At 47.0% G+C, this 22,202-nt stretch overlaps 1 pseudogene; it reads left to right on the forward strand.

Moving 5' to 3' along the window:
* The first annotated feature begins 941 nt into the window (after positions 1-941).
* LOC141226850 (PIH1 domain-containing protein 1-like) lies at positions 942-13,243 on the forward strand (annotated as a pseudogene).
* Positions 13,244-22,202: the final 8,959 nt, after the last annotated feature.

Genomic DNA, 22,202 nt, shown 5'->3' on the forward strand with positions numbered 1-22,202 from the left:
CATGTGGATTGTACATGCGGATTGTACATGCGTTTTTCCTGCCAGGGACTTGCTGATGTGAAGCGTTCTACTTGCATTTCCGCATGCGGGTTGACAAGCGATTTTAGCATCACTTGGAAAGTGCTTGACAACTTGGTCACACTATATAAATCCATGCAACCGGCATGGATTTATATAGAGTGACCGTAAAAGAATGGTAAAAAATAAATATATAATTACCTTCTGATGGCCTGCCGACGTCAGCGGTCGCATGACCCATCACATGACTTAATGACGTCACGGCAGGTCCTTTTCAGACCATCGCGAGCTGCCGGCAAGCCAGGACGCATCGGATAAAGACACCGGGGGCCATCAGAAGGTAAGTATAATATTTATTTTTTATTTTATTCTTATTTTACAGGTTCTATGGTACCCTGGTCCGGAGGAGAGTCTCCTCTTCTCCACACCCGGGTACCATCCGCACATTGAAACGCATGGAATCTGCATGTACAGATGCAGTGATGCGGATTCCATGTGTTCCAATGCAAGTCAATGGCGGCGAAAGCGCCGCGCTTCCGCAAAATAATTGTTAGTGCTGCGTTAGTGCTTGCGTTCATTGGGGAACATGGCAAACCTTCTACCAAGCGTTTTTAAGTGTTTCTGCAGCAGAATTGCCGCTACCCCTGGCCCCCTCACACCACCCACACAGCCCCCTGGATGCCCCTCACACCACCCCCCTTTATGCCAGCACAGCATTTATTCACATGGTCAGTTCTCCCCACCTCAGTCCTCACAGCACAACGCAGAACACGAGCTCCTCATCACCAGTCCTCCTGTCCCGGCACAATGTGCGCACTGCTGCAGCTGCAGGTGGAATAGTGTCCACTGACTGGACTAAGGAAGCCCCGTCCCTTCCGGTGACGTCATGATTCCATGAAATCACTCCTCCCCCTCAAGACATCAACTCCAATCTAGACGCTGCCCTGTTGCTGAGGCGTGGTGACGCTGTAGCTGGGTGATTGCAGTCAGAGTAGTGGTGTTTGGCGTCTGTACTACAGGTAAGAAGATGGGAATGTGCCAAGGTGATTACTACATTCAGGACAATAAGTAGCTAGCTGTAGGTGTGCAGAATCTCACTCCCATTATTGTCAGGGTCTCGCACCCCCTCATGTCGTCAGCTGTCAGGCTCCCGCACCCCCTCGTGTCGTCAGCTGTCAGGCTCCCGCACCCCCTCGTGTCGTCAGCTGTCAGGCTCCCGCACCCCCTTGTGTCGTCAGCTGTCAGGCTCCCGCACCCCCTCGTGTCGTGGGCTGTCGGGCTCCCCCACCCCCCCCGTGTCGTGGGCTGTCGGGCTCCCGCGCCCCCCCCTGTGTCGTGGGCTGTCGGTCTCCCGCGCCCCCCCTCGTGTCGTGGGCTGTCGGGCTCCCGCGCCCCCCCCTCGTGTCGTGGGCTGTCGGGCTCCCGCGCCCCCTCGTGTCGTGGGCTGTCAGGCTCCCGCGCCCCCCCCTCGTGTCGTGGGCTGTCGGGCTCCCGCACCCCCTCGTGTCGTGGGCTGTCAGGCTCCCTCACACCCTCGTGTCGTGGGCTGTCGGGCTCCCGCACCCCCTCGTGTCGTGGGCTGTCGGGCTCCCGCGCCCCCCCTCGTGTTGTGGGCTGTCGGGCTCCCGCGCCCCCCCCTCGTGACGTGGGCTGTCGTGCTCCCGCGCCCCCCCCTCGTGTCGTGGGCTGTCGGGCTCCCGCGCCCCCCCTCGTGTCGTGGGCTGTCGGGCTCCCGCCCCCCCCTCGTGTCGTGGGCTGTCGGGCTCCCGCGCCCCCCCTCATGTCGTGGGCCGTCGGGCTCCCGCGCCCCCCCCTCGTGTCGTGGGCCGTCGGGCTCCCACGCCCCCCCCTCGTGTCGTGGGCTTTCGGGCTCCCGCACTCTCCCCTTGTCGTTGTCTGTGGAGAAGATTAATACATATTTTCATTTTTCAGGTTTTCTCTTATAAAACAAGAACCCTGAGCTTCTGTCTTTGACCGAAAAAATGGCGTCTGACAAGTCGCTGCTGTCTGCAGAAATGAACCCAAACATGGAGGAAGCGCTGTATGAACAGATGCTGATGAAGGTACGAAAGATGAATTGGAGAGGCCAGCAATCACCGGGTGAATGTCTCCTACGTCAGCCGCTGGGGGCACGGCAGTCTCCAACATTTACCTAATGTGTATTGTTGGCTTTAGACCCCTCACAGTTGTACTATTTTGGTGCAGGAAAAATCTGTTTGCAGAACCATCCTGTTCATGTTACTCACTGATTCTCACTTATTGCCTCATTTCAGGCCAAACAGGAGATACAGAGCAGAATACCGAACTTACCAGAAAGCAGACAGATCAGACCCCAGCCGAGTGAGATGGGCGTCCTCTGATTATTATCCAGATTACTTTGTGCATATTATGCGACAGATACCACAGTGGGGCAGTGGGGTCTTAATGACTGCAACGGTCACATGATGCAACCAACGTGGGGGGTCACATCGTTTTTTCTTATACAGTTGGTTACATGTAAATGCTGCTTGGCTTTTGCCGATTTTATTGTGTTTTTGTTCACTTTTTGTTTTTATTTCTGGTAGGTTTCTGCATTAAAACTCGCACATCCAAAAATACCAAAATCTTTATTAACATCTGCAAGTCGAACCAGATCTCAGCGCCCCCGGACCTGACGGAGCAGGAGTTAGTCAGCATCCTGGAATCTGATGATCCCTCCGGCTATCGAGTCCCCATGAGCCTTGGAGAGCCCCACGTTGAAGTTGATAATAGTACGTTTTTTTTTAATACAGCACGTCTCTTTTTAAAGGGGTAGTCCAGAGATATCCTTAAAGGGGATAAAATAGCAAGTATTACAACTTACTAATCCTCAATGATCAAAGGTGCCGTCTCCACAGGTTCTGGTAGGTCCACTTCCAGTCTGCGGAATAAAGTTTGTTGTTGTCTTTTGAACTTTTTTGGTTTAGATTTGGGACTTAAAGGGATTGCCCACTACTTGCATTCCCCTTTAAGAACTTATGCTAATTATTCATAGCAGCCCAACTAAGGTCAATGGATTCATTCGGCATCGCAAAGTATCTAAGTCCTGGTGCACTTTGTCCTACAGGTGGAGGCGGCTGCACGGCGTACGACATAGTGATTAATGGCACCTTCTTTGAGAAAATTAAGGTAACTGCAATTGCTTATTCCGACATACGAGCTGTCTGCTCTCCTTTGTGTCAGCTCCTTACTTTGTATTTTTTTTATTAGAATAATGAGCTTCTCAGGGAATTTTTTATCACCGTGGCCATGGAGGGACTAGAGAACAAGTACGAAATGGAGCTGTCAAGAGGTAACGACCGCATCACTGATATTTTCCTTGATTTTTCCAACACAAGGACTTGTTCTTTCGTGGAGCAAGTTTACCATATAATATATTGAACATTTTTATGTACTAACCTGTTGTATGACACTGTATCAAATGCCTTTGAAAAGTCCAGATAGACGAAAACCACTAAGTTTCCCTGGTCCAACCTAGAACTTACCTCCCCATAGAATCTTTTCAGATTAGTTTGCAGGACAGATCCCTCATAATCATATGTTTAGGTTATTCTTATTGAGGTGCTCCAGGTTAGTATCTCTTAGAAAACCCTCAAAGATGTTGCCCACAGTACAAGTTAAACTTACCTGCCTATAAATTCCAGGCTCAGATATTATCCCGTTCTTGAATATTGGTACCACATTTGCTATGTGGGTGTAACACTGGTGGATATGGACCCACTGCCCCACGGGAGGGTTGTGACTAGGTGTCTACTGGTTCTCCACTAGAACCTTTGGTGGTGAGGATAGACTGGGCCGCCAGTAGACACCAGGTACAACTTCAGTGCAGTCCCCGGGACTGCAGCAGCATTCCGGAGGTACCAGACACAGGAGAGCGAAGACAAGGACTAGGTCAGACAGTCTGAGATCGGGGCAGGAAGCACAGGTTCAGGATAGAGAAAAATGGCAAGGGGGACAGGGGTTTTTGAGACCAGAAAACTCCTTTAACGCTTGCAACCTCTGTTGCTTGACTGCAACTCAAACAGTCAAATCAGTCAGTAAGAATTTAGGGCACTTCCATGGCGATATTTTGCATCAGTATTTGTTAGCAGACGCCAGGAGTGGATCCAAAACAGAAGAGGTGAAAGTGTTTCAGTTACTATTTTTCACTGTGTTTGTTCCCCTCTGGTCTTCAGCTTACAAATACTGCTGTAAATTAGTGCCCAAAATACTCACTGTGTGAATGAGGTGAGGAAGCTGCTTGTAGTACTGTAATAGAAGTCCTTATTCTGAGGATGAGTGCTGTAATTCTTGTCTTCTCTGCTCCATCAAACTCCCCAGAGCAGGGGCAACCCCTGGGGCAAAACTGCTGGCGGCAGATGTCCAGACGTATGACTCAGTGATGTGTGATGGACCCCGACTCCCAAACAAAATGAATCAGACACATACAAAATAAATACACAAATCATTGCAATTAGGTGTCAAACATTCTCAACTTTATTTAAATTTACATGACAGCGCTCAGGAGAGGAAAACCCCCTGTGGAGGAAACCTCTAGGGAACCATGGCTCGAGGGCTGCCCTTCCCTTGGGCTTAGAGAGTTAGTGCCGATATATGACGGAGTTTTAGAATTTGTACATATTTACAGAGAACGACATAACAAATATAGACTATTAATGTGATAGCTGCGATATCTGTCACCACATTTATTGCTGGAACGAATTTAGTTGATCTGATTTCCCAGGTGGATCTACCACTTCTCCCTTACAGATCCAGCTCCGTCTCTCAAGAAGTTGGGCACTTGGTTACAGGGGTTGCTCATTATGGATAACCCCTAATAAGATGAGTATCCCCCCCCTCCCAATTTATCACCCATTAAAGTCAAGGATCCATCCATGAACTCCCAAAGAAGAGCAGCTCTTTGTACATAGTAACAGAAGGGGATCCTGTTTTGGGGACCCCCCCTCTGTTACCTTCCCATGCCCCCGGGGTGTCTAAGAAGACAACCCCTTTCCCTGCTAGAACCTCCAAATTACACCAACGTTGGCACATTACGTGGGGTGGTCAAGCTCAAGGTCCTCAGGCGCATCATCAGTAATGGCGTTGATCATGGCAGTGCGGCATTCTTTTATGGAATCTTCTTTATGACACTTGTTTATGCCCTCACAATAGTTGTCATGGTTACTACAAGGGCTATTACTGATGCAGGGTCCAAGTATTAACCCTTTCATCATTGGTAATTCACTTTCATTATGGAGGCAAATAATTGTACTTGATACCAAGCAGGAGTCTTATCATTACGGCTTCCCTTAGGCACCATAAGAAATACAGATTATAGAACATACGTACAAGTGTTTCAGGAGTGTTTTGCACTTTTTAGATCCATAGATTGGGCTTATAACTAGCACTTTACAAAGCAGAAAATTAAGAGGAAATTACTTGTAAAATAATATTATAAGGAATTGCATTTCAAGCATTTTCCTAATGTGCATTCTGCATACTTGCATAGTTACATAGGTTGAAAAAGTTTGAACTTTAATGTCCTAGGTCTATCTCCAAAGTTATACATTTTCTATTACTAGATTATTTATAACCCACAATGTCATGTTTTGTTAAATGGGTACCACTTTTTCAACTAGTAAGTGGTTACCTTATATGCATCTATAGATGCATGAGTAATTTCACATTTATAGGATTTTAACTAATCAATAAAGTTTATGTATTTTAATTTAATTTTCTTATATCCACACTTTTCCAACTCTCCCCTTTCCCTATCTCATATGACTACTTTGGTGGTGTACACCTGTGGATATAGATCTGATGAGAATAGACTATTCTTTCGATCCATGTTTTGTTAAAAAAGTATCCAGCCCTTCTATAAATGCTGTTATACTATCTGCCATTACTATATCTTGTGGTTGGCATTCCACAGTCTGACTGCTCTAACTGTAAAGAATCCTTTCCTATTAAGTTGCCAGAATCGCTTCACCTCCGCTTGTTATAAATGTTCCTGGTGCTTTGTAAGGTCCTGGAAAGTGATAAGTCATGTGCCAGTACTATGCATTGACCACATATGTATTTATACATATAAATGTATATTTATGAAGGAGATGATAATTACCCTTCATAGAGGTGTTACGATCATTCATAAATTGCTTTCATAATTTTGATCTCCAGGATTAGGAGAGATTTGGGGTGTAAACGTAATAAACAATGAGTAAAACATCAAAGCAAACGAAAAAGGGTTTGTGACCCAAACTGGTAGGTGAGACCGGCTAGCCCCATATTATACGAGGTCACAACCAGGTTTCGCCTGAGGAGGGCAGCACTAATGAGTCCTCAGGAGCGCATAACCCTGAAATATGCAGCGATTCTACACTACCCATTATAAAAGGGTTTAATATGCTACTTACTACCATGTTTTAGTTAAGATACAAGGCATACTTGTAAGGAGAGATGAAAAAGGTGATGGGGGACAACATATAAATATACTGAGGAACTCTATACACTAGTGGCCAAAATTGAGGCAACACCCCCAAGATTTATGAATTTTTAGCATTTTGCCAATACCAATACAAATTTCATGAATGTTTTTGATTTCACAGTAAAGTTTTTAAGTAGAAATAAAATCTCATATAGAAACACAATATTAGCAGGAAATTTGTTAATTTGTCAACAAATTGGACACTATTGTCACTCAGATGACTGTGGGAGAAAAGCCATTGATTTGTCCTATTTTCATATCTAACACTAAATGTTAATACTCAGTTGGACAGCCCTCAGCCTTGATGACTGCCTGGCATCTACTTGGCATGCTATCTACCAGTTTGTGTAAATCAGATGGTGTGATGATATGAAGCCATGATTTGATGATGGCTGCAATGAGTTCCTGCTTGTGTGAAGCCCGCTGTTTTGACACCGCTCTTTTGAGCCGAGCCCAGAGATTCTCAATAGGATTGAGATCTGGGCTGTTTCCTGGCCAATTCAATAGCTGGACATTTTTGTCCTTGAACCAAGAGAGACATTTTTTAGCTGTATGGCATGGGGCTCCATCTTAAAATAAACGGTGTCCCTTCACCAAATACATCATGTGCCGAAGGAATGAGTTTAGGCTGAAGGACTTCCTTGATGTACTTTTCAGCATTAACTGTTCCTTCAATTACCTGCAGCCGACCACCTACATCTCTGGACACGCAGCCCCCTACCATAACACTCAGAGGAGGCTTCATGGTGGGTACTGTACCCTCTGGCAACCAGTCCTCTCCAGGTCGTCGTCGAACGTAGCGGACACCGTCGCTGCCAAAGATGGATATGCGTGTCTCATCGCTCCATATAACATTTCTCCATTGTTCAATGGTCCATTTACAATGTTCTTTGGCCCCTGCAGACGTTTCTGACACTGTGAGGCATTCAAAAATGGCTTTTTACCTGGTATTCTGGCTCTTAACCCCGCGTTTACCAGTCGTCGTCGAACCGTCCGATCAGACACTGTCACTCCGGTGTTAACAAGCTCCTTGTTGATGTTAACAGCCGTTTATAACCTGTTATTTAGGGCGATTCTAACAATTCTTCTATCAGTCTGAGGAGTTGTAGCCTTCTTCCTTTCTCTACCTGGTTTATTCTTTATCGAACCAGTCTCTTGAAACCGCTTACACACTTTGAGAACGAAAACATGTAATTGCTTACCTTCTGATGACAAACTGGCTTTAAAATATAAAAACCGCATTTTAATCGCACAATATCTGTCTTAAATCACACCCAGGTCACTATAAACCAACATAGAATACATATCGCAGAAGAGGGCGAGTGTACAAGTAAGTAGGTCAGTGAAAACTTCCATTAAATATTGGTGATGGTGAAAAACTGAAGGTGTTGCCTCAATTTTGGCCACTGGTGTATAACACAAAATATAAACAAAAAAGAAAGGGAAGAACATTTCTGCACAAAAAACGTGTCGCTCGGCAGGAAAATCCCCTTGATATTGCGTTTTTTGAGATTTTTTTTTCCCGTTCTTTAGAAACGCTGCAAAAATACTGAAAGAATAGACATGAAACTGCTTCAAATCTGCAAGGATTCACTTTTCCTGGTACTATCAAACATAGCGTTTTTGGGAACTTGGAGCTCTATATTACAAATATATCCATCCCTCCAGTTGAAAGAAATTAACATTTTCCTGGAGGGAAGTTTATATTTTACATTATGTCAGTTTTTGTCTATCGATGATAAAGTGCAGTTTGCAGCAATTTTTATTGTGACATATACCCAAATCATTCACGAAAATATTTCACATTCAACGCGCGTCGGATGGGCCTGCGTGCTCTCACATGCCAGGCCTGAGTTTCAGTTCCAGTCCGACCCTATTTATCATCTATGGTTTCCCTTCAGAGTGAAAAATGCTGAAAAATCGGAAGTTCCTGGGATCCATTTTTGAACAGAATATCAGAACCAAATCAAAACCGATGATTCAGGAAATGGACATAATGGGGTAAGTCCCAACTCTAAGGTACAAGTCTATGGCATACAGTCTGTAAAAGACGACAGAGTAGGCTGCTGTTGAGCATCGGCGGCTTCTTCTCTGATGTTCCTCGCTCATCCATGCAGTACATGGTCGGCCATTCAATTGATTGAATGTCTTATAATACCACATTTCCCCTAGAGACACAAAGTATGACGAGCGCCACTCCTCCTGGTGATAGGTTATACCCAACAGATGGGGCAGCGCCACTACTCGTGGTGATGGGTTACACCCAACAGATGGGGCAGCGCCACTCCTCGTGGTGATGGGTTACACCCAACAGATGGGGGAGCGCCACTCCTCATGGTGATGGGTTACACCCAACAGATGGGGAGCTCCACTCCTCGTGGTGATGGGTTATACCTAACAGATGGGGGAGCGCCACTCCTTGAGGTGATGGGTTATACCCAACAGATGGGGGAGCGCCACTCCTCGTGGTGATGGGTTACACCCAACAGATGGGGGAGCTCCACTCCTTGTGGTGATGGGTTACACCCAACAGATGGGGGAGCGCCACTCCTTGAGGTGATGGGTTATACCCAACAGATGGGGGAGCGCCACTCCTTGAGGTGATGGGTTATACCCAACAGATGGGGGAGCGCCACTCCTCGTGGTGATGGGTTATACCCAACAGATGGGGGAGAGCCACTCCTCGTGGTGATGGGTTACACCCAACAGGTGGGGGAGCGCCACTCCTCGTGGTGATGGGTTACACCCAACAGATGGGGGAGCTCCACTCCTCGTGGTGATGGGTTATACCCAACTGATGGGGGAGCACCACTCATTGAGGTGATAGGTTATACCCAACAGATGGGGGAGTTCCACTCCTCGTGGTGATGGGTTATACCCAACAGATGGGGCAGTGCCACTCCTCGTGGTGATCGGTTACACCCAACAGATGGGGGAGCTCCACTCCTTGTGGTGATAGGTTACACCCAAAAGATGGGGGAGCGCCACTCCTTGTGGTGATGGGTTACACCCAACAGATGGGGGAGTGCCACTCCTTGAGGTGATGGGTTATACCTAACAGATGGGGGAGCGCCACTCCTTGAGGTGATGGGTTATACCCAACAGATGGGGGAGCGCCACTCCTCGTGGTGATGGGTTACACCCAACAGATGGGGGAGCTCCACTCCTTGTGGTGATGGGTTACACCCAACAGATGGGGGAGCGCCACTCCTTGAGGTGATGGGTTATACCCAACAGATGGGGGAGCGCCACTCCTTGAGGTGATGGGTTATACCCAACAGATGGGGGAGCGCCACTCCTCGTGGTGATGGGTTACACCCAACAGATGGGGGAGAGCCACTCCCCTGGTGATGGGTTACACCCAACAGGTGGGGGAGCGCCACTCCTCGTGGTGATGGGTTGCACCCAACAGATGGGGGAGCTCCACTCCTCGTGGTGATGGGTTATACCCAACAGATGGGGGAGCACCACTCATTGAGGTGATAGGTTATACCCAACAGATGGGGGAGTTCCACTCCTCGTGGTGATGGGTTATACCCAACAGATGGGGCAGTGCCACTCCTCGTGGTGATGGGTTACACCCAACAGATGGGGGAGCTCCACTCCTTGTGGTGATAGGTTACACCCAAAAGATGGGGGAGCGCCACTCCTTGTGGTGATGGGTTACACCCAACAGATGGGGGAGTGCCACTCCTTGAGGTGATGGGTTATACCCAACAGATGGGGGAGCGCCACTCCTCGTGGTGATGGGTTATACCCAACAGATGGGGGAAGTTGCAGAATGGCTTGTTATGGTGCAAGAACAATGTGGACATTGTTTTTTTTTTTGTTTTAACTATTATGCCTTTATGTTCTTTATTTTTTTCCTACAGACCCTCCCAGCTAACTCCAAGCAAGTCCCTCATCTCAGAAGTTGAAAGGTTTGGGTTACTTTGAGGTTTAATGCATGCATTTACTTTTTTTAGAATCCCATCTTACAAAAGATATAGGATATCCAACTTGTTGGACTCCAAGAATAAGGGGGCTGCAGCCTGGAAGTAACCCCGCTGCCCTTTTTAAAGAATATGCTGGTGTGGGGCAGCTACCCGGATATTCACTGTGCAGGAGAACTGCAGCTAAGCCCATTCACTTTGCTGGATCTATGCTGTCGTTCCGCTGCACAGTGGAGGCCATGATGCCAGTGTGCAGGGAATGACTGTGAAAGGGGCTATTCCTCATTACCAGCATCAGTGCCCCTTTATTATATTAGAGATTGACCCCAACAGATCATAAATTGATGGTGTACCCTTGCATTATACTGCTGCCTTCCTTTTTTTTATCAGTTCACCCGTGAAACCAGATTACATGATTGTGGCGGAACCTCCTGTAGGACACCCAAGTTTTCTGGTGGCTGAAATCGCTTTACCTAAAGTGGTGAGACCCTTAGATGTGGTTTAGGATTGTGACCTTTTTGTATTTCATGTGATTTCCAATAGTCTTCCCTTATTAAGTCTGTGCCAACCTCGTGCTACCGGTCCTCCTCTGCCAACTTTTATCATCACAGCTTTGATGTGTCCACAGTAGCCAATTGCTGGCAGCTGTGACACATTTGCTGGATGATGATGATATAATTTTTTTTTCATACCATGGTGGGTTGTTTGCAAGCTGTTGGAATGGGAAAGAAGATCTCTGTAAACGACTCTGTCAGCAGAGAACGACTGTTCAAACCAAGCACAGACGCCCAGTGCTTCACGGCGGGACCAGTCATTTATATAAACCTCCCCCCCTGCTTGTTTCCCCTCCATCTCCACCATCACCTCTTCTTTGACAGTTCTGGCTTCATAGATCCAGAGAGGAGATAGAGGGAAAACAAGCTGGTGGGAAGATGTATATATTATTATTATTATTTAATTATATAGTGCCATTGATTCCATGGTGCTGGTGCATATAAATGATGTTATAATGATGATATAAATGATGAAAGAGGTTTGTTGCAATAGTGTAGAACACGCCGCTCTTTATTTTTTCTATATTAATGCGACATTTGGAGGAATCGCACAGAAAATGCTTTAAATGTATTTATTTTTTAATTTGATTTTTCTCATGTCCATGATTCACATTGTGTTAAATGAGGCATAATGAAGATTAAGAATGTTTCAGCTAATGTAGCCTTCATCAGACAGGATAATGTAGCTTAAGGGGACCCACTTGGTTAAATATAGGGGTCAGTTCTGGTCTTCCCAAAAAGCAGATTAAGTAGTCACCACACGGGAATCTGGTGATTACTGGGTTTGCTTTTGGGGACCCCAGATTTCTTCATATAACCGAGTGGGCCTTCTGCCTAATGAAGGCTACATTATCTGAAATTCTGGTACCATTCATTATGCCTCACTTAAAGGGGTTGCCTGGCACTTTAATATTGATGACCTATCCTAAGGATATTCCATTAGTATTAAAGTGGTGGACAACCCCTTTTAATGCCGTGTGAATCCTAAAAATATTTGAAGCATTTTCTGTGAGCAGTTCCTCCACGTGTCAGATTTAATGTATGAGACGTGTGGAGCTACACAGTAACTTCTAGTTGGCCACGTATCAAGATAAAAGTTTAGATTTTTGTGCACTTGTTGGTTACAACTTTCTTTCCCGTACAGAAGCATTCAGCGACATAAGCGTTGTTACCACGCTGGTCTTCTCTTTACAGTCTTCTGCTAGATCTCTTGTGTTGGACTTGGGTGAAGACAGAATAGTCAGACGTCCCGATTTGTATCATCTAGACGTCTTCATTCCTTACAATATCATCCAAGAACAAAGTGGAGCTCAGTTCAACAAGGACAGTAAGGTGAGACAATTAAGCAAAGCTGGACATGTCTTATAGCCCATTCTGAAATCTCCTTCTTAAAGAGGTTCTCTGAGAAAATGTATAAAATAAAATTTTAAAAAATGTATACATTTATTTAGCAAAAATAAATTCTTTTAATTAGTGGATAATTCTATGTGAATACTTTTATGCCCCGAAAATGGCAAAAGTATTCTCGGAGTGATACCTTTATTGGCTAACCAGAAAAAAATATATATATATGCAAGCTTTCAGAGCACAGAGGCTCCTTCTTCAGGCAATATTACAAATGAATTCTTAACATTTGTAATCCTGCCTGAAGAAGGAGCCTGTGTGCTCTGTAAGTTTGCATATATATATATTTTTTTTCTGGTTAGCCAATAAAGGTATCACTCCGAGAATACTTTTGCCATTTTTGGGCATAAAATTATTTCCATCAAATTTTCTGGCTAACACGGTACCACAATATAAATTTGTACTGTACATCAGAATTAGGGGATAATAATTGCGTATGAACATAATGGCCAACGATGTCAGCAGCCATCCATCCTAGATGGGTGAAGGTAAACTGATTGAGACGGACATCTCTGACCTACCTGTCGGAATCAAGAACGTGCATCTGTCATTGATTGACTGACTGATCACGTCCATGAGTCAACATGCTGTAAACCTGTCATGGTGAGTGAGCAGATAGGATGCTGCCCCTCACCCTGACAGGAACTTATCTATCACAACATATAGTTGCCCAGAGACATCTGAATGCATCGGCTTTCCTTTATGCCATTCATCAAACATGTCGTATATTTTGTGTATAGCGAGTCACAAGCCTCGCACTGCTCTGCGTCTTATCATTTGGTTCTATGAGCTGCAGTAAAACGTGACGTATATTCCAGGTGCTGACGATAACAATGCCGGTGCAGCCAGCATAGCGGTGGGCTCAGAAGATCGGCTTTGGAAAACGTTCCTCTTATATAGATCCAGTGGATCCTACTTACATTTGCTGCTGTTTACATTGTATGGTTACAATTAGTGTTGAGCCACCCCCGTAGTGTTCGAGTTCGGTTCGGTTCGTCGAACACCCGTGTGTTCGCCGAACTGTTCGTCGAACTGTTCGTCGAACACCTTCGAACACCGTTAAAACCAATGGCAGGCAAACAAAAACACATAGAAACACATAGAAAACACCTTCAAAGGTGTCCAAAAGCTGACAAACTGCTCAGAAGACATAACTAACACATGGAAAAGTGACAAGTACATATAGTCATGCGAAAATAAAAGAGGTGGAGGAGTAAAAGGAGGGGGAGACACAGATATAGGCATGTCATGCCCTTCTAAAATCCAAAAAGTGAGAAGCCGACACGGCCAGTCCGCTCCTGCCCGTGCCACCTCCGTGTCGCCGGGTTTGTGCCAGAGCCGCGGTGAACCCTGACGGCCAGCCCCCCTCTCCCAATACTGGTGCCTGTCCGCTGGTGGGTCGAGCGAGCCCCCCTGTGGTGGAGGCAGCTCTAAGCTTTTTAATTTAAATTGTCTCTCTAATTTGAATGAATACACTTTAAATCCATTTACAAGGATCTATTGGAGGGCAAGTCTCATGCCAGCAGCCGCGGTAATTCCAGCTCCAGTAGCGTCCACTAAAGCTGCTGCAGTTAAAAAGCTTTTATAAGGATCGAGCTCGGCTGTCCACCGCAAGGCATCCTACTGCCAGTCCCAGCCCCTATGCCTTGGGGTGCCTCCTGATGCTCTTCACTAAGTATCCCATGGTCCCGAAGGATTGCCTTTGAAAAAATTAAGTGTCTAAACTACAGGTGGTGTAGCTTGCTTAACAGCCGGGATAATCCGCTGACTAGCAGACACTGCTACTAGGCACAAAGTATTTCCTGGGCTAGATGCAGTTAAAAATTTGTAATTAGATACTCTCGTTGGATGCTGAGAAAGCATTCCATAGAGTCTCCTGGCACGCCATATATGATTCTCTTAAAAAGCTTGGGGTAGGGGTCTAGGGGACCCTTTTATAGCCAAAATCACGGCCCTGTATCGCAATACGTCACCTAGGCTGAAGATAAATGGAACTGTAGCACCCTGAGGGCTCGGTTGCTACAGACGTATTGCACCTCACCCAGAGGTGTGATATCTCACTCTCAGGTAAGGATGGAGTGTGGATCAGGACCCGACACCTGCATGCATTACACCACATTGCCGTGGGGCAGGGCGACCAATATGCCCCTGAGATGGGCACGACAGTCCCTGTCCCTGGCTGGAGTGGGGGGAGGGAACACTGAGGAAGGGGAACCCTGTAGTGCAGGAGCAGGGAGGAAGCAGTTCCTGGGTGCATTGAGAAGGGAGTATAAAAGGTGGGCACCATCTTAGTTCAGTGCAGAGAAGTCTGAGCAGAAGTGGCAGGGAGCAGGGGCTCTGCATGAGCTCTGCTCCGGAGGCGGGCCTAGTAACAGAGGCCCAGGCCTGCAAGAGGGAGAAGGAAGGAAGAGGAGCGGAGAAGGCTCCAGGAACGAGGAATGAAGGGATCCCAGGGGTGCGGACGGGCGAGTCGCCACCGCACGCCCGAATCCACCTGCGTGGAGGGGTCAGGCCAAAGGGGGAGACCGGTCCCCGAACTAGTGGAGGCAGGAAACGACCCTCAGCTAGAAACCGGAGGCTCTGACACTTTATGTGGCGCAGCCCCTTGCTCCACCCGCTAGGAAGGCACCACATAGGGTCAGGGAAACTGGCGCCAAGTTTACCAAGAGGAGGCCCGAGGCAGCCGGACAGAAGTGTTGGTAAGAAAGGCCAGACAAAGGACACACAAAGGGGGTCCTGTGAAGCGCTCCAAAGTTATCTGGGAGTTGTCTGAGCCCCTCACCTGGTGAGCACAGTACGACGTGGGCAGCCGTTACCTGCAGACGTGGTCTGGATAATAAGAACTGTGAGTAAAGGCCCTGAACTGCATCACTGACTCCGTGTCGTTACTGCTGCTGCCCTGCACCATCACCCCCATCCTCCGCATACACTGCCCTGAGGCTATACTCCTCCCGTGGGGAGTTATGCTACGCTCTGCTGCACCCACAACACCAGCCTTAGCGGTCTGCCCTGTAGCGGCGGTTCACTCTGACCGCAATCCACGGGTGGCGTAGTCGGACATTTAAACATCAAAACCACATAAATAGTTCCGCCACTGGTTTGACCGCCCTGAGCCACGGAACCGGATCGCCGCCACGAAGACTACAACCACCAGCATCCACCAAAAAGGGTCCGGCTCCGGGTGTCCCAAGGCCCAGGGGGTGCGTCAGAACATTTTCATCACCTTTCACAATCACCAATGGGACAAGGCAGGGATGTCCTCTGTCCCCTCTCTTATACATCCTAGTGACGGAGCACCTGCTCTCATCAATTCGCCATAACCCCAATATTAGGTGGATTGAGGTGGGAGGCACCGAGTACAAGTGCTCTCTATTTGCTGATGATGTCCTAGTATATATCACTCAATCACATATATCCATCCCTGCTGTTATGGCTGAAATAGATCACTTTGTTACATGGTAAAATTTTAAAATCAATGCAGCGAAGTCTGAGGCCCTCGATGTCTCCCTCCCTAAATCCATATAGGATTCCATCCAGTCCAACTTTCCCTTTGCCTGGCCCTCACAGGGTATCAAATACTTAGGAATTCCTATTCATAGAGACCTCTCCCATCTATGTTATCTTAATTTTGGGCCCTTTATTGAACAATTCCATACAGACCACGGTTGGCAAGTTAGAACTGTAAGATTCACTACGTGAACCACTGGTGTTTTGTGGAAAAGCACATGTACACCGCGTTCCAAATTATTATGCAAAAAGTGTTTAGGAGTGATAAGGGAAGAATTTGTTTGTTTGTCAGTTAAACTCATTGATGGTGATGTGTGTCAGGGCTCTTTATATCACTGTAAGCAATTGCAGACACCTGTGCTAATTAGTTTGGCAGGTGTGTCCAATGAAAGGCAAGACTACTTAAGAAGGCTCTCTCACATTATTAAGCAGCCTACATTTTCTGCCAAAATGGGAAAGAAAAAGGATGTGTCGGCTGCTGAGAAGCAACAAATTGTGGAGTGTTTAGGTCAAGGCATGACTACAATCAACATTGTGCGATGATCAGGATGAAGTGTCTTGGCAATCAAGAAGTATGTAGCTGATTCACAGTACACACGTGTGCGTGCTGATAAGGGCAAATTGAGGACTCTTTCCTACAGGCAATTACGTCAGGTTGAAAGAGCAGCGGCAAAAAAGCCTTGTCATAGCAGCAGACAAGTTTTTGAAGCTGCTTGTGCCTCCAACGTCCCCCGAACAACAAGATGCAGGGTCCTTCAGAGGTTTGCAGCTGTGCATACGCCATCCTGTCGACCTCCTCTATCCACTTCACACAAGCAGAAACGGCTCCAGTGGGCCAAACATTACATGAAGACTGATTTCAAAACTGTTTTGTTCACGGATGAGTGCCGTGCAGCGCTCGATGGTCCAGATGAATGGAGTGGAGGATGGCTGGTTGATGGACACCCCACGCAAACACGGCTACAGCGCCAACAAGGAGGAGGTGGAGTAATGTTTTGGGCTGGAATCATGGGGAGAGAGATTGTCGGCCCCTTTAGGATCCCTGAAGGCGCTAAAGATGAACTCCATAATGTATGTGGATTTTCTCAAACAGCACTTCCTGCCATGGTTCAAGAAGAAGAACCGTGTATTTCACAGCAAGATCATTTTTCTGCATGATAATGCACCATCTCATGCTGCACATAAAACATCTGCATCTCTGGCTGATATGGGCATAAAAGGGGACAAACTTATGGTGTGACCCCCATGCTCCCCTGACCTCTACCCCATTCAGAACCTTTGGAGCATCATTAAAAGGAGTGTCTATGATGGCGGGAGGCAGTTCACATCTAAGCAACAGCTCTGGGAGGGTATTCTGTCCTCATGCAAAACAATTGAAGCAGAAACCATCCAAAACCTGACAAATTCAATGGACGAGAGAGTTCAGAAGCTCCTTTCGAACAAGGGGTCCTATGTGAAAATGTAACATCACCTAGAATAAAGTTTTGAGTTGAAAACTGTTTGATTTCAGTTTCTAACAACCTGCTAATGCTTATAATTTCAAAAATGACCATTTTTTTGGTCTTTATTAAAATGAAAAGGTTGATCGAAAAGTTTGGGGGATCTAAGAGTGTGGCAACCCAGTAGTCATGATTACTTCGAATTCTGACAATATGAGGGTCATGCTGCAGGTAGTGCAGCAAGAAGGCACTTATGTGTCTTGCGCATCTCGGAGCCCCAAAATTATTTTCCGGGCTAGATGCAGCTAAAAATTATTTTTAATTTTAAATCTGGTGAAGCTTATTATAGATGGCCTAATAGGATCAGTGCTGCACACTGCTACAAAGCCCAAATTATTTTCCAGTCAAGATACAGATAAACATGATTAGTAATTTGAAAGCTTAAAACGGTTGGTAGGGTGATTTTAACCAATCATCAAGCTTTTACTCTCCCCAGGATGACACAGGGGTAGAAAAGTCGTTTCGGATCCATGATTTGTTCATCTTTATGAACGTAAGTCTGTCTACATTATCAGTGGAGAGCCGCGTGCGCTTATCTGTCAGCACACCACCAGCAGCGCTGAACACACGTTCAGACAGAACGCTGGCTGCGGGGCATGACAAGATCTCCAAGGCGTAAGTGGCTAGCTCCGGCCATTTATCCAGATTGGAAGCCCAAAAAGAGCAAGGGTCCAGTGACACAGTCGTGGCTTCAATGTTTACTTGGAGATACTCCTGTACCATCGTCTCTAGGCGTTGACTATGTGTCAGACTTCTTGTCTCCTGTGGCCTTGCAAAGGATGGGCTAAAAAAGTGGTGAAATGATTCCGCAAAATTGATGTTACCAGCAGATACTGTGGTTCTGTTACGGTTTGAGTGCTGAACACTTGACGGTCCCACGGTTGGCAAGTTGGAACTGTGAGATTCACTACGTGCACCACTGGTATTTTGTGGAAAAGCACATGTAAGATTCTGCAACAGTCTCTGCTGATACTCCTGCATGCGTGCATCCCTTTCTATGGCAGGAATAATTTCTGCAAATTTACTTTTGTACCGGGGATCTAACAGTGTGGCAACCCAGTAGTCAGGATTATTTCTAATTCTCACAATTCGAGGGTCATGTTGCAGGTAGTGCAGCAAGAAGGCACTCATGTGTGTTGCGCATCCAGGAGCACCAAGTCCCTGTTGTGTTGGTGGCGAGGTAACAATCATGCTTCCTTCCTCTGTCCTCTCCCCCCAACCTCGCACAACAGAAATGTGATCAAGGTCTCCCTCATCTGATGAGTCTTCCATCAGTTCGTCCTCCACTTCTTCCTGGGCTCCTGCACCTTCCTCACTAGTTTGGCTGCTACCATGCGCCCTGGTAAAATCATCTCCCCCACCCTCACATGCCTGCCGCCTTGGTGCTGCCGACCGTCTGGACCTTGCAGATGTTAGCCCTTCCGCATACAACTCCTCCTCCTCTACTTCCTCCACCTCCTCTTGTGCCACCACCTGACTCCGAATTCTGTTTAACATGTGCTCCAGCATGTAAATCACCGGAATAGTCATGCTGATAATGGCATCGTCAGCACTAAACATCTTCGTCGCCATTTCAAAACTGTGCAGAAGGGTGCATAGGTCCCTGATCTGAGACCACTCCTCCAGCGTGATTTGCCCCACCTCTGAATCTCGTTGGCCCAGGCTATACGTCAGAACGTATTGCACCAGGGCTTGTCGGTGCTGCCACAGTCGCTGCAACATGTGCAGAGTTGAATTCCACCGGGTAGGCACATCGCATTTTAGCCGGTGAAGTGGCAGGCCCAACGACTTCTGTAGAGATGTAAGTCGCTGAGCTGCGGGATGCGAACGGCGGAAGTGAGCACACAGCGACCGTGCCCTCTGCAGAAGGCCATCTAGTCTGGGATAGTGGGCTAAAAATTGCTGGACAACCAGGTTCAACACGTGAGCCATACAAGGCACGTGTGTGACATTGCCCCGGCGAAGGGCCGCACCCAGGTTTGCAGCATTGTCGCACACGGCCTTCCCTGGTTTCAGGTCCAGTGGAGACAACCATTCATGAAATTGGTTCTCCAGAGCTGACCACAACTCCTCAGCTGTGTGACTCACATTTCCCAGACATTTCAATGTAAAAACCGCCTGATGACGTTGAGCCCTACTGCCAGCATAGTAAGGAGGTGTGCAGGATCCCTTCTGCGCAGTTAGAAAGCTTGTGGCATGACCAGACAGGCTTTGGGTGCAGGTGGAAGACCGAGAGGAGGTTGAGGAGGCAGAAGCAGTGGAGGAACTTTGACATAAAGAGGATTGACGCACAACTCGTGGGGACGGCAAGACTTGGACAGCAGCCCCTTGTCCTGCTGTCACCATAGTTACCCAGTGCCCAGTCAGCGACATGTAACGCCCCTGTCCATGCCTACTCGTCCAAGTGTCTGTGGTGAAATGCACCCTGTCACACACAGAGTTTCTCAAAGAAGCGGTGATGTTGTGTGCGACATGCTGGTGGAGCGCAGGCACACCTTTCTTTGAGAAGTAGTGCCGACTGGGCATCTGGTACTGGGGCACTGCGACGGACATAAGGTCTCGAAAATCCTCTGTGTCCACCAGGCGGAAAGGCAGCATTTCTGTAGCCAAGAGCTTGCAGATGGTGAAATTCAACCTCTTAGCTTTCTCATGGCTAGGAGGAAATGGTCTTTTACTTGTCCACATCTGAGGGACCGAGGGCTGGCTATTGTGCTTAGACGGGGTTGATAAGGGTGTCCCCGGCAAACTGCCGGTCTGTGAGGAAGATGCAGGCGGACATGTTAGGTTGCCTTGATCCAAAGGTGGTGCTATCGATGTCGGACAGCGCTCAAGACCAGCTGGTGTTACCACCTCCAAAGAAAATGATGACCTGCCAATCACGCTGGCTGTTGCGGGTAAAGAGGTGGCAGGTCTGCGCCCCAAAACAGGTGTGACTGCTGTCCCCCCAGTCACAGAGGATGAAGAGGCCGCGGATGCACAAGATATGGCAGACGGTGGTTGGCCCGGCCGACTAGGCCGCATTGTAGCACACTGAGCTTCCCACTGCAACTTATGCTTCATGTCCATGTGCCGGTTCATGCATGAAGTACTCAAACTATGTATTTTTTGGCCTCTACTTAGCTTTTGCTGACAAATGTTACAGATAACACGAGTTGGGTCATCTTTATCGATCTGAAAAAATGCCCAGGCTATGCAAGGCTTAGCACCCATGCGACCTGAAGAGCCACCACGACTTGTGGTGAGAGGCAGAGTTGTGTTTGAGGATGCAGTTGTTGACGTGCTTCCAGTACTACATCTCTGTCCAGGAAGGCACAACCTGACCTCGTCGTCACTAGCATCTTCCTCCACCTCCTCTGCTGACCTCATCTCTTGGCTGACTGTGGGTTGACAGTAAGTGGGATCTCCGACCTCATCATCATCACCCTGTGCGTTATCACACCCGTCGTCCTCAGAGCCAACCTGTTCCTGCCCTGACAAAAAACTAAAGTTGTCGCTCCAATCAGGTATTTGAGTCTTATCATCGTCTTCCTCATTGTCTCCACCAACAGGAGTTACAGTTTGGGAATGAGGGTCTACATTATGGTCAGAACCTTCTGCGTCTGGTCCTGGATCCGACTCATAAAGATTCTGGGCATCAGTGCAGATCATTTCCTCGTCTGGATTCACAGAAGCGCTGGAGTCGACCTCTGATTCCCAGGCTATAGTATGAGTAAACAGCTCTGCAGACTCAACCATCTGTTCTACCTCATACTCAGACGGGCAGCTGGAGATTTGGGAGCTGTGAGGAAGCAAGTGCGATTTGGGTGACACCTTTGAGGACTGGAGTATTTGTGATGTTGAAGTTGATGTGGAGGAGAGCCCACTTAAAGGAGCACTTGATATCCGTTGAAGCACCTGCTGTTTTTGTGCCTCATCTGGAATTTGTAGCGATTGGCGTGGCCGTAAGAAAGGGATCTTATCACATTGTCCGCTAAAAGAAGTAGACATTTTAGTTTGGCTGGAAGATGGTCTTTCTTCTGCACCTACCCCACGGACACAACCTTTTTTCCCCTTCCCAACACGCCTATTCCCCTTTCCACCAGCAGCAGGCCTTTTTCCACTCATTTTGGTGGTTAACTAATTCACAACTCTGGAGTTGTTTGCACAAAAAAACAATGGATGGTAACCGAGCAGAGCTGAGTGGCCAAACTGTGGTATTAGGCCAAAACTATTGGCTGGGTTAGATGCAGAAAAAAATTATTTTAAATTTGCAACCTGATGGAGGTCAGTATAGATGGACTAATAGACCAAGTCCCACACACCGCTAGAAGCCCAAATATTTTTTCAGAGCTAGATGCAGAAATTTTTTTTATTCAATTTGCAACCTGATGGAGGTCAGTATAGATGGACTAATAGACCAAGTCCCACACACTGCTAGAAGCCCAAATATTTTTTCAGAGCTAGATGCAGAAAAAAATTATTTTTAATTTGCAACCTGATGGAGGTCAGTATAGATGGACTAATAGACCAAGTCCCACACACTGCTAGAAGCCCAAATATTTTTTCAGAGCTAGATGCAGAAAAAAATTATTTTTAATTTGCAACCTGATGGAGGTCAGTATAGATGGACTAATAGACCAAGTCCCACACACTGCTAGAAGCCCAAATATTTTTTCAGAGCTAGATGCAGAAAAAAATTATATTCAATTTGCAACCTGCTGGAGGTCAGTATAGATGGACTAATAGAACAAGTCCCACACACTGCTAGAAGCCCAAATATTTTTTCAGAGCTAAATGAAGAAAAAAATTATTTTTAATTTGCAACCTG

The sequence above is a fragment of the Phyllobates terribilis genome, unplaced genomic scaffold (genome assembly GCF_046119375.1).
Source record: "Phyllobates terribilis strain yellow unplaced genomic scaffold, ASM4611937v1 Scaffold_415__1_contigs__length_1637097, whole genome shotgun sequence".
NCBI lineage: Eukaryota > Metazoa > Chordata > Amphibia > Anura > Dendrobatidae > Phyllobates > Phyllobates terribilis.